Below are 11623 nucleotides of genomic sequence, written 5' to 3' on the forward strand. Positions count from 1 at the left end.
TTTGCACGACCCGAGGCAGTCCAAAAGTGGAAAAAAATTGCAACATATGAGCAACAACAGTTTTTGCTCGGATGTTCCTTACAGCAAAAGCCTCTGGGTAACGAATAGTGATACACATCATCGTGATTAGATAAATATTACCAGACTTAGTTCTAGGTAATGGTCCAACACAGTCCATTACCACATGAGAAAATGGTTCTTCTGGCACGACAATAGGCCTTAGAGGAGCTTTAGGTGGAGTCTGGTTTGGTTTCCCAACCAGTTGACAAACAATACACGCATTACAAAATTTTGCCACATCACTTTTCAGCTTGGGCCAGAAAAAATACTTTAAAATTTTGTGATACGTAATATTTATACCTTGATGTTCCCCCATAGGATCATCATGAGCAGCTGCCAAAACTCTTTCTCTATAGCAGGTCAGCAACATAACCTGGTGGACTACCTCCCACTCATTTGACAAGGGAGCACTCTGTGGTCTCCATTTTCTCATCAAAATCCGATCATTGTAGTAGTACCCAGTTGCTGCGTCTACAATTTCCTCCATAGAGACAGCTGTCTCATGACAATCTGCAAGAGTGGGGTCAGCTTTCTGTAACTCACTCAAGGAGGCATCTAGGCCTTGGTCAGATGCTATTGGCCGAGGCTCAACAGTGTTCTCCTCCACCTCCCCACTACTCTCGGTAGATGGCGGTGGCAGGCTTTCCACAATGTCCTCGGCCACGTCATCGAGTTGGGCCAAGAATGTGTCCGCGAGGTCCACTTGGTTTTCACCACTCGGAAAGTTCCTTGTGCCCTCGGGATTTACCACCTTGGCAAGCACAGGACTGCCCTTACATTTAAGTCCCATAGACCTGGTCACTGCGCACGCAGGGTACACAACATTATCCTCTGCGGCGGGTGGATCCAGGCAAACCTTAGGGGTAGGCAACATAATAGGCAGTCTGGAGTCCCCTACCTTATGCCCTGCTAAATCATTACCAACTATTACATCAACATTAGGGAAAGGTAGGTATGAAGTGACAACGACTGTACAAACACCCTTGTAGAAATCAGATTCCAGGGTAACCTTATGGAGGGGTACTGCTCGAGTATCACTAGTGACACCCTCGACCAGTACCACCTCTCCAGTGTCGAGTGTGTTGGCACCTTGCAACGCACTCTCTAAAATTAAAGTCTGGATGGCACCGGTGTCTCGGAAGATCACCACGTCCTTCCAGGAAGAACCTTCAGACAAAAGTAGTCTCCCTTTCGATAAGAATGGGGTAAGCAAGTCCAACCACTGTGGGTTGGAGGTCTTACTCCCTAACCCTTCCGAAGGCCTCAAGCCTTGTGTCACAACTAGAGCATTGGGTCTTTTTCCGGGTACAGTTGCCAACAACGGCTAATAGTGTGGTTTGGACGATTACAGTGACCACAAAAACGTCGGGGAGAAGAGACATTACTAACAGAATTACCCTTCGGTTCACCCTTAGGCGGCGTGGGGCTAGACACTTTAACAGGGTCAGTTATGTCTGAAACAGAAGGTGCATTAGTTAAAGGGTTAGAATGAGCTGGTCTGGACTGGCTGTGGGTATAAGTTTTGCTACTCTGTGGGGTATAATTATTATTATTGGGCCTTTTGCCCGTCAATTGGTAGTTTTCTGCCAACTTGGCCAAATCCCCTATTTTAGAATTTACCTTTACCCTACTTCTAATGTAATTTGAAACATTCTCTGGCATAATATCTATAAAATGTTCCATTAAAATTAAGTTCCTGAGAGCCTCGTATGTTTTGGCTTTCACCAAGCAAATCCATCTATCAAACAATCTAATTTGATCATTAACAAATTCAGTGAGCGGTTGGTTGTGAGTAGGCCTAAGGTTGCGACAAACTTGGCGGTGAGCTTCAGGAGTAATTTCATATGCCCGCAAAATACATTCCCTGACTTTATCATATTCAAAACACTCGTCGTCAGGCATGTTTATAAAAATATCTTGTGCTTTACCCCTAAGTCTTCCCTATAGGATTTTCACCCACTCTTCCTTTGGCCAGTTCATGGACATGGCCAATCTCTGAAAATTGTTGAAAAACCTTTCAGGGTCCGACTCGGAAAATTCAGGCAAATTATGCTTTTTCTCATAATGCCTGGGGTTTGAATCCCCGGCAGGTGGAGGTCCAGTGGCATTCGCTCTAATTCTAGCCTTCTCGGTTTTGAGTCTTTGCTCCTCTAATTTTATTTTTGCTAACTCTAGAGCTAATTCTCTATCCCTATGAGTTGCACTTTCTGCTTGGCTAGGCTAGCATAAAGGTGTATCACTTGCCAATAGTTCTTCATCAATACAATGTTGTAATATTTCATTCACCAAAGTCCACTTTTTATCTGCGTCATTTAATTCTAGGCCAAATTCCTTGCCTAACAATACTAAATTAGACTTTGTGAGTTTCTTTATCTCTACCACTGAAGGCTCCCTTGCCAGTCTCTGCATTTCAGATGACATCACTAATAATTTTAGCTCCCAGCTAAAGAAAAAATTGAAAAATAAAAATTGGAAAAAAAAAAAAAAATTTGCACGGCCCCTAACACAAGGCCACACTAACCTTAATCGTGAAGGGATCCAGCTGGGTGTCCAGTCAGTGCAAGAATGTCCTTTGCTAGATGAGCTGGATCCTAGGCTAACACACAACCGTTCTGCGGAAACAAAAAAATTTAGTTTTGGCACTCAAGAATCTAATTTTTTACACTTATAATGTTCCTCCCGGACTGGCCAACCACTTGTTATAAATAATATTGTGTTGTGCTTCTATGGGGGACTTGGTATTATTAAGGGGTAAGGGTAGTTAGAAGACAGAGTATCAAATATGGGAGAGCTAAAAGGCCCGGCCCCAAAATAAACTATCCACAGTAATAATACCTTGCTACTAGACCATATATGTCAGTCTAAGGGTTGATCAATGCACTCCCACACAGGAAGAAGGGATACTCCTATAATTTATGTACTTATTTATTTACCCCTTAACAACCCCCCATATACACTCACACCAATAACAATAATAATAATAACTTTACCACACTACCTTACGTTAAAAAGCCTTGGTCCACTTAGGCAGGATACAAGGTTTATACTAAGAACAAGCTAGGGTAAAGTACTACTGGATAAGCACTGAAGCTGGATGCAGCTTAGGGTAGAGACACCACGTGGTGCCCTAATACAAAACACAACACTTAGGGGTACCCAAAACACTGGCAAATACTACCCCCAGGTCTCACCAATCATTACTACCAGAGTAGGCACACTTAAAACACCATACAGTACTTAACTTAATGGTACAGGAACTTAAGGTAAGGGAAATAAGTAAGAGGAGAAGGGAGGAGAGTAGGTCTCGTCCGCACGAATGCCAGCCAGAGAAGAACGCTCCTAGCGACCAGCTAGGCCTCCAGCATGTCGTGGTGCTGGAAGGAGCCTAATTGATCGTGCAGCTAAGCACATTAAAGATCTTCCCCTATGCAACGTATTGTTACTTTACAAATGATTAGAAAGTATTAGTAAGCAAAGTTGGTGCCTATGTTATTATTTAATAATCAACCCCCAGTTCAGTCTTTAAATGCTCTTTGAGAAACAATAATAGTCTTACGTCTGGCAGGGAAGATACAGACAATGACGCATAGGGTTGCGTTCAGCTATACTATAGTTAAGTTTAATAACTCAATTTTGACCTCTGGTTTCCACTAAAGAACCCAGGGTCGTAACACTGCCAATTATATTAAGATGATTGTGAATTACATAAACCTTACTGGCAATTATATTAGCATGACTGTCAATTTATATCAAACAGATATTTATTTATGTTGTGGCGCTCGTGGGTTCTATTACATATTGGTTCTATTACATATTATTGCTCGTAGGTTCTATTATGATACACTGCATGTATCAGTACATTTTCAGCTCAACGTTCCGTCTCCCAGGAGGAACAAGACCAGCAAAAGCTGCTAGACTCTGTTATCGTGTCGTCCCAAGATATACCTGTGGAACATGAAGGTGAAAATTGTGTCGAAATAGCTCAGGATCTCTTAAAAAACAAATTGCAGCTCAATCTAAACAAAACTGACGTTATTGCTGCCTACAGAGTAGGCAAAAAGAATCCATCAGGTCTAAATCAACGGAAAATTCGCCTGAAGCTGTCTTACCAGTTCACGAAATCCCATCTAGTCCGGACAGCTGCATCCCAACGGAAGGGATTATACATCAACGAGTGCTTGACCAGGAACAGACAGCAAATCCTCTACCGCCTGCGTCAAATCCGTCAACAAAACCCAGATGCGATTCATCAGTGCTTCGTTAGAGATGGTCTGATAAAGGTGAGAAAAACCGCAGAGGGCAAAATGTTTACTATTACTAGAGAAGAAAACCTCAACACTTTCCTCTCCCAATGTGGTTTGTCTCACCTTATCACTCCCAATGAATTAACTTAATTAACCCCCTGTCAACTAGTGGGGCTAGGTATCCTAAGTGTCCTTGGTTCATTTTCTGACTTAATTTTTAACTTACTCTTACCTAGTCATTTACCGAAATTATTTAATTGAGTTATTAAGTAGTTCTTCAGGTCTTTTTAATTATACAATCATTACTGAACTATCTATAGTTATTAATCATTAGCTTAAATTTGCCTATGTTTATTATTCAACTTTTCTTTGATTTCATTTATTACCTAGGTTGCCTAGCCTCGCCATGCTCCCTTACTCCATTGTACCCCTGGCTTTGCCTGCATCTCAAATTGCAAATTGTTACTTACAGTGTACCTGAGAGTACTCGTAAGCAATCTACCTCATTTTTTTTTTTTTTTTTTCATTTTTGCTCAATTTGTTTTTTTTGTATTGCCTAGTCTTGCTTATATTTTTTGTTTTGTATTTCTATATCTTGTGTTTTGTATAGTCCATGTTTACATGTTTTTCTGAGGTTGGAAGAAAACGTGCTCAGATTGGGGACTTGTTTATTTTATAATGAATAATAAATTAATATATAAAATTAATATATAATAAATTAATTATATAAATTAATAAATAACAAATTAATAGATAAAATTATTATTATATAATAAATAATAATAAATAGTATAATGATAAGCAATTATTTTAATGAATCCAATAGCTAATTTGGATGAATGATAAATAATTATTGACTAGTGCATAACAATAAAGTATTAAGGAATAATTATAATGAATAATCCTTAATGATAAAGTAGAGATCAATTACAATTAATAACTACATCCATAGGTAGTAAATGAAAGTTGCATTAATTAGACTAATTACAATTCATGGGAATATTTCTTAGCTATCTGCAGGCTTATCACTTTGGGGGTTCCGGCGGAGCACCCCCAATCCCGGGAGGGCCAGCGGGAGAAGGATTAAGGAGAAGGGGTTCCTTACTCTTACTAGCTCGTAGACTGGGCAAAGGATTAGCTGCGGACAGCGGGACACTTGGGGACCGGCGCTGCACCCCCACCGCAGGCCAGCTGGCCGGACCCCCCCCCCGAAGGGCGAGGCCCGCTGGTCGCAAGGAGGCCTCAGAATGGCAGTGCAACAACGTCCCGGACGTAGTCAGCTGGGTGTTGCAGCTGGTTGCTAGACCCGCCGTTAACTCCGATGGCTAGCCCGTCAAGAGAGCCGAGTGGCCCTGTCAATTCTAAAGGTAAGAGTGCGTGGTCGGCTGAAGGCGAGCCTATCTCTGCGAGGGCGGCGCGAATTAATCGCCCTGAGGAAGTGTTGCCTGTTCACTGGGCACAGGCCGGGTAGAACTTGCCGGGGGGCGCCCGCTGGGCTAGGGTATGCGTGCGCCCTGCACTGCGCTTGTAGGGTCCGAAGAGTGTCGATTCCTGACCATGTAAGCGACACCTGGTCCAGTCGGAGCGTGCGTCGATTTTTTGTTGCGTAGATCACCTCCCCCAGGCTGAAAGATATAAGGCAGTAAGGGTGGGCGGAAGCGGCACGCAGTGTTATCGTGACAGGCAAGGGCACAGACGAGAGGGAAAACCCTAGCTGAATCAATACGGAGACGTAAAACGGGGGGAGGGAGCCCGGCACAGGAATTAAGAGATTCCTTAATTAACAATCCTGGATGAATAAAGAGTTTTCCGAACAATTATACTGAAGCAATGAAGGGGGCTAACAATCTAAGAATCTTCCAGCAAACAGAAGGGGGAAGTACCTTTGCTAAGAGCAAAGGTGGGAGAAAGCCAGTAGGAGAACAGCAAAGAAGCACAAAGCAACTATAAACAGGGATAATACAAAACACTATAAACTTGAATATAACAATACATATACCAAGGACGGGTATATACAATAAAGCAATATATACATAAACCATAAAATGGAATAAGAACCAATTCTTAAAGCCAAATCTATAACATGCTTGTGTCCTAAGCGGATGTAGAATGTGAGCGGGGAACATTACCCTTGGTCTCCATCCCATCTCTGCCTCCAGACGGGTGATAGGGCTGGATAGAAGCCAAGGAGTCTGCCTTAAGTGGCCGCCAAGTGTAGTCTTGTGTTGTCAACGAGCGTCTGCAAGCCGCAGCTAGTGCACCGTGAACTTCGGCTACATCTTTTAGAACAGGAGCAAAGTGAAATCGACGGCAGGGAACCGTCATCCAGTAACTGTAATAAGGAATAATATTAAGAATACAATGTCGTAAATAATCGTACAATGTAAGAATACAATGTAATATCGTAAATAACCGATGACGGCAAGTGCCGCAGAATGGAAGAAAAATAAATTGCTGGGCACAACGTCGGGTGGAACGCTTCAGCTGGAGGTTCCTGACTGAAGCATCGGCTGCCGGGAAGCCTAAGATGGAACTGGGGTGTTAGCAGCTGTAACATCGTCTGCTGAAACTAGCCGAGTCTGTGAGGGCGCCCGCTGCAACAGCTACGGCCGAGCCACCAGCTGGCCCATCCTCCGCAGGAGCAACACCGGCTGGGACAACGTCGTTGTAAAAGCCTAACAATGTAATAAATTATATTACATGAATAATCTTAAATAAATGGTGTAAATAATAAAATTATAAACCAATTATAACTATAATTAATTATAAATAATTATAAATTGCAAAACAAAGTATGCTCAAAATGAAGCTGGACTATAACTCTCTAGAGAAACGGGATTAACACTGAGCCGAGGTAAATACAACCAAATACAATAACGAAAAGGAGTGAAAAAAGACACGTCAGCTGGAACTTCGTGACCAGCGGCCTAGGAGGCTGCTGTGACGTCCGGGCTACACCGGGCAGACAACACGTCTGGGTAAACCAGCGGCCTGGGAGGCCGCAGTGACATCCGGGCTACACCGGGCAGACAACACGTCTGGGTAAACCAGCGGCCTGGGAGGCCGCAGTGACATCCGGGCTACACCGGGCAGACAACACGTCTGGATAAACCAGCGGCCTGGGAGGCCGCCTAGCTATATGACCAAATAAATATAAAACTGAAACATCGCCGGCTTAACTCGTCACAGGAAGGACGTCGGCTGGGAAGCAGCAGTACCTTCCGCCTAAATTGAGGAATAAACTGAAAGTTTAATCGCGGCAGAAAAGTTGTATAAAACATGGAGCAAACGCAATGCATAAATTGCAGTAACAAATTGCTGAGGGAAATGGCTCATAAAACAAGTGCAGGAATAATCTAAAGTCAGAGGCTTGCTCCATGCTAAATTGAGGAAGACTTTAATCTTAATACACGTCATGACTGGGAGGCTAAGGATATAACAAGTTATTTTAGTAAGCGTTTGGTTAATGATGGAGGAACGTAAATCACCAAAACAGGAGCGGGCTCCTGTTTACTAAATTGACATGGAAATACGTATTCTTTTACGAATAGATTTTTTTTTTTTTTTTTTTTTTTTTTTTTTTTTTTTAAGGCAGGAGGTGAAAGCAATGCTATAAATTTCATAAATTTGCCGCGTAATGAAACTAATCAAGCTGAAAGTCTAAATAAAGGAATGTAATAAAATTGAACAGAATTAATTAAAATTGACCGCAATAATTAGAATTAAATCCATTACTCGTAAACCCTCTTGTATATATGTACCTTACCTAAATAAACATTTGATTTGAAGTAGCTCAAGCGGCAGACCGCACGGCCAGGCGTTATGCTGGACGCTGAAAACTTGGGATGAGGAAGGGGCCCGCGTAACCGGGCACTCCAGGCAGACCAACAACTGGTACACGCGACCAAGGAAAACACGGGAATATTGTGCTACAGCATTCGAACGAAACGTGGTGGAATTGACGTACCGGGCTACACCGGCCAGACGAAAACGTCTGGGTACGAACGTGCCAGCTATACCAGCTGGACGAAACGTCTGGGAACAAATGTACCGGGCTACACCGGCCAGACGAAAACGTCTGGGTACGAACGTGCTGGCTATACCAGCTGGACGAAACATCTGGGAACAAATGTACCGGGCTACACCGGCCAGACGAAAACGTCTGGGTACGAACGTGCCGGCTATACCAGCCGGACGAAACGTCTGGGAACAACTGTACCGGGCTACACCGGCCAGACGAAAACGTCTGGGTACGAACGTGCCGGCTATACCAGCCGGACGAAAAAACTGGGAACAAATGTACCGGGCTACACCGGACTTACGACAACGTCTGTGACAAACGTGCGGGCTAAACCGGCTCGACGAGACGTCTGGAGACGCCTACAACTAACACATCCTGGTTGACTTTACATAATCACATAAAAGGCAAAGCAGAGGTTAAACAAACATAAATGTAAAACCAGCAAAGGAACACGCAGCTTGACACCGCATAAAAATCATTAATACTGTAAATTAAGGAAACTTATGGAAAAACAAATCCATAAAACAAAGCTAGGGGCCAGAGGCCTGTGACACTGCAGCTAGCCTAACCTAGCTAACTTACCTAATAACTTATAGGCAATAGCAAAAGTTAAACAAACAAATGTAAAACCAGCTAAAGAAACATGCAGCTTGACACTGCATAAAATTCAATAATAAATTAAGGAAACTTATGGGAAAACAATTCTATGAAAACAAAGCTAGGGGCCAGAGGCCTGTGACACTGCAGCTAGCCTAACCTAGCTGACTTTCCCTAATAACTTAAAGGCAAAAGCAAAAGTTAAATAAACCTAAATGTACAACCTGCAAAAGAAACATGGGCTTGACACTGCGTTAAATTCATTAATAAGTTAAGGAAACTTATGGAAAAACAAGTCCATGAAACAAAGCTAGTGGCCAGAGGCCTGTGACTCGGCAGCTAGCCTAACCTAGCTAACTTTACCTACTAACTTATAGGCAATGACCAAAAGTTAAAACAAACCAGCTAAAGAAACATGCAGCTTAACACTGCATAAATTTCAGTAGTAAATTAAGGAAACTTGTGGGAAAACAAATCTATGAAAACAAAGCTAGGGGCCAGAGGCCTGGTCACTGCAGCTAGCCTAACCTAGCTAACTTTACCTACTAACTTATAGGCAAAAACCAAAAGTTAAAACAAACCAGCTAAAGAAACATGCAGCTTAACACTGCATAAATTTCAGTAGTAAATTAAGGAAACTTGTGGGAAAACAAGTCCATGAAAACAAAGCTAGGGGCCAGAGGCCTGTTACTCGGCAGCTAGCCTAACCTAGCTGACTTTACCTAATAACTTATAGGCAATAAGCAAAAGTTAAAACAAACCTGAATGTAAAGCCTCACGTCGACTGGGTGAGGGTGGGGGTGGGATGTTCAGGCCTCCTCCCGAGTGTGCTCCAAATTACAGCCACCTACTGGAGAAAACCCAGTGCCCCATAACACCGAGGGGCACCACCCCCTCTAGGACCACTGCACCTGCATTTGGTCACCAAGGCTGAACCAGCAGGCGTGCATCAGAGCGCGCGCGCCAACACAGAGACAAACACTGGTCCGACGCGCCAACAAAACACAAACACTACCTTAAATGTTGAGAAGGGCAGGACGCCCCTGACGGGACGCTCCTCGTCGGTGTCGAGAGGAACTGGTGTAGGGTCCATGCTGGGAGAACAGTTGTGCGGGCAAAACTTCTGTGTTTACGACTCGCTGAGCAGCAGTGAGTCGTTATGTAAGAGCTGCTGCTGGCTTGGGGAAAGGGGCTCACGCCGTCTCCGTCCCGGTTTATATAACCTCGGGTCAATGCGCGCGCAGCTTGGGGCGGTTAAAGTCGGCTTCCAGACATACGTTTTCTTCCACTCAGAAAACCCACCGTTTTTGGGAAACAGTGTTCTTTTTTTCTTTAATCTCATTAATTGCCTAGGTTGCCTAGCCTAGCCATACTCCCTTACTCCATTGTACCCCTGTAAGCCCCTTTTGTGTTTGTTTTGTACAGTATTGTGTATATATTTTTCCCTATTTTATAGCTTATTTCTACTTATTTCTGATTCTACAATCAACTTTTTTTATGCAGTCAAGTATAGACCCAGAACTTAACCTCTTATCCACTATCTATGACAATAATCACTTTAATGATCTAAATTGCAGATATTTTGCAGCACATGATGTAAACAATGTATTAACTCATAATCACAATATCTCTATAATCAATTTGAACGTTAGATCCCTAGGTAAACACTTCGATGATGTTAGTGCCTTGATTGAAACTATTGGCAACAAATTCTCTTTTATTATACTTACTGAAACATGGTTGAAAGAGGATACTACTCAACTCTTTAACATGCCTAACTACTCAGCAATTCACAACTGTCGTCAACTTCAGAGAGGTGGTGGCACTGCTCTTTACTACCACCAAGAACTAACATGCTTAAAAGAAATTAGAACTAGAGACTGCTATGGGGAGTATATCTTCGCCAGCTTCAGAGTCAAGGGTGCCGAGTCTGTCCTGTCTGTGGGTGCAGTCTATAGAATTCCCAACACTGATGTGTCTGTATTCAACTCAAACCTTAGAAATCTAATACTTGATAACAGACTGAACAAAAACCACCTAATTATCGCAGGGGACTTTAATATTGACCTCTGCGAGCCTGAACACCCTACTGCTGTTAGCTTCCTCAACTGTATGAATTCCTGCTTCCTCATACCCTTAATCACTAGACCTACTAGAATCACTGATAGCACTGCCACGACTCTAGATCACATCTGGACCAACATAACCTCTCCGCTTACTTCAGGTATAATCACCGATAGCACTACAGACCACTACCCCACATTTCTCTTAACTAACATTAGCAAACCACCTCTAGAAACAAGGGAGTTAAGCTTTAGGCTGCACAATGAAACTGCTATAAACAATTTTATAACTGCTGCTGATAATGTCAACTGGGAGTCCGAGTTAGGTAACATAGGGGACATCAACCTAGCAGTGCAATCTTTTCTACAAACAACTCTTAGCCTTTATAACACCCACTGTCCTAGGCTTACAAAACAAGTCACAAGCAAAAGGCTTAACAATCCTTGGCTTACAAAGGGAATACTGAAATCCATTAACAAAAAACACGACCTTGAGAAGAAGTATAGGTTAGGAATTGTCTCCAAAGAATTCTCAAAGAATTACTCATTATTGCTATCTAAGATAATTAGACGAGCCAAAACTAAATACTACGAAGATAAATTTACTCAAATAAAGAGCAACATTAAACAAACTTGGA

General features: G+C 42.7%; 1 long non-coding RNA gene across 1 annotated transcript; it reads right to left on the bottom strand.

Moving 5' to 3' along the window:
* Positions 1 to 5095: 5095 nt before the first annotated feature.
* Positions 5096 to 10248, bottom strand: LOC138361029 (uncharacterized). The gene is made up of 3 exons (XR_011226759.1): positions 9684 to 10248; positions 6434 to 6636; positions 5096 to 5929 (listed from the first exon to the last, which is right to left on the bottom strand). It is a non-coding gene; the product is annotated as an uncharacterized lncRNA (long non-coding RNA).
* Positions 10249 to 11623: the final 1375 nt, after the last annotated feature.

Source organism: Procambarus clarkii, unplaced genomic scaffold (assembly GCF_040958095.1).
Source record: "Procambarus clarkii isolate CNS0578487 unplaced genomic scaffold, FALCON_Pclarkii_2.0 HiC_scaffold_149, whole genome shotgun sequence".
Lineage (NCBI taxonomy): Eukaryota > Metazoa > Arthropoda > Malacostraca > Decapoda > Cambaridae > Procambarus > Procambarus clarkii.